This window comes from Mastigoproctus giganteus, chromosome 10 (genome assembly GCF_048544385.1).
Source record: "Mastigoproctus giganteus isolate SK-2022 chromosome 10, ASM4854438v1, whole genome shotgun sequence".
NCBI classification, from domain to species: Eukaryota; Metazoa; Arthropoda; class Arachnida; order Uropygi; family Thelyphonidae; genus Mastigoproctus; species Mastigoproctus giganteus.
In genome coordinates, this window is record NC_143584.1 from 81,672,051 (window position 1) to 81,674,253 (window position 2,203).

Here is a 2,203-nt window from a genome sequence, read left to right on the forward strand (position 1 = left end):
TGAGACAGCAACAGACTTGTTTTACGAAAATTGAGAAAGGGAATGTCGCTTCCGTTACTGCAAACTATGAACTCAGCCGAATGATCGCCATGAGTGGGAAATCTTACAGGGAAGGAGATTTCGTAAAGCAATGCCTTGTAAAAACGGCTCAAATTGTGTGTCCAGAGAAAGCACACTTATTCAAAGATATTTCATTAACCAGGAACACTGTTGCTGAACGGATTGATGAAATGTCAAGTGATTTGAAACAACAGTTGAAGGCCACATCATCAAGATTTGAACATTTTTCTATTGCTATTGGTGAGCCCGTTGACATCACTGGAATAGCACAATTTGCGGTTTTCATCAGGCCTTGTGACAATGAATTTAATATTTATGAAAAACTGATCCCCATGCATGACACTACAACAAGCCAGGACATCTTTGAGAAAGTCGAGCAGTTCTGCATGACTATGGTTTGGATTTGAGTAAACTTGCATGCTTATCTACCGACGGTGCTGCGAATATTGTTGGCAGACATAATGGTGTTGCTGCCATGCTACGAACAAAAATAAAAAACTCGCATCCAGATTCATCATTTGCACATTTTCACTGCAATATTCATCAGCAAAATTTGTGTTCAAAGATTTTAAAATTGGATCGTGTGCTCAGTTTTGTCACAAAGACAGTGAACTATATCAGAGACCGTGCTCTCAACCACCGTCAGTTCAGCCAGTTGTTGGAAGATATGGATAATCAGTTTACCGATGTTCCATTCTACACAGAAGTCCGCTGGTTGTCATGTCACAAAGTGCTGAAAAGATTTTATTTGTTGAGACAAGAAATAATTATGTTTTTGGAGATGAAAGGTAAAAACATGGATGAAATAAAAGATGAAAGTTGGCTCCAGGATCTGGCTTTTGCTGTGGACATTACTGCACAATTAACTGATCTTAATTTGAAATTACAAGGTAAAAACAAACTCATCACTCAGTTGTATGATGACATCAAGTGCTTCATTACAAAACAAAGCTTATGGAAGTCACAGTTGTCAAATGAAAATTTAGTTCATTTTCCTAAGTGCAAAGAGCTGAAAAACACTGCCAATACTGAGTCTGTACTTAGCTTTGCTAAGTATGACAGTCACCTGTAATTGTTGTCAAAAGAATTTCAGGAAAGATTTCGTGATTTCTCATCTTTTGAACACCACTTTTCATTATTCTCAGCACCATTCACCTTTGATGTTGCTAAGGCAGAAGAAAGACTGCAGATGGAACTATTAGAATTGCAGTCGGATTCTACATTCAGAGCAAAGTATCTTGAAGTGGGGATACCTCGTTTCTTTTCATACCTTCCTGAAAAGTTTAAAAACTTCAGAAAGTTTGCCACAATGATTATGGCAATGTTCGGTTCTACCTATGTGTGTGAACAGTTATTTTCATTCATGAAATCAACAAACACTTTTCAGAGAACAAGACTAACTGATCAACACCTCTCATCTCTGATGAAAGTCGGAACTGCACAGACATTTCAGTCAGACAAAGCAAAAATTGTCATTAAAACGAGGTGTCAGGACAAAACACTAAAAATAGTCGTAAATAACTGTTCATTTTGAACTGTCGTTATTTTTCTACAATGTATTTGTTGCTGTTGCATACAAGTCTATGTTGCCGTTTAAAATTTCTTTCTTTTTTTTTTTTTTTTGTTAAACTACTTCATTACTTTGCATTCATGAATGTGGCTAGCTGTTAAACCATTTGTATTTACTCTGTATATTTCTAAGTTTAAGTAATAAAAATATTCTGCAATAATTTTTATTAAATGACTTCAATTAGTTGTCGTGTGCGGCCCTCATGACAACACAAATGTGACCCATATGGCCCTCGGGGGATCCTCAGTTTGACATGCCTGGTGTACGCACAAATATGAGCCAAGATCGCTTATGGTCGTTGCCACTTCTATGTATCGAGAACGATATTACTCGTCATATGGACTTCGAGGATGTTATTAAATATTTTTCTACAACGAGAAGTCGATGCAAGAAACTTTTGTAATCTTAAGATGTTACAAGTAATCTAGATATTGTAGATTTTGTTTCCTTTTAATTTCAAGTATAATGTTGAAGTTTTATAGTTGCATTATTTTTAAATCTGAAAAACTTTTTTTCCCTATTTTTAAAATTTTTTTCCCTTCCTTCGTAGGCCCTAGGCACAGTGCCCTATAG

The 2,203-nt window shown here is 36.1% G+C and overlaps 1 pseudogene; it reads left to right on the forward strand.

Moving 5' to 3' along the window:
* The first annotated feature begins 535 nt into the window (after positions 1-535).
* LOC150079119 (general transcription factor II-I repeat domain-containing protein 2 pseudogene) lies at positions 536-1,132 on the forward strand (annotated as a pseudogene).
* Positions 1,133-2,203: the final 1,071 nt, after the last annotated feature.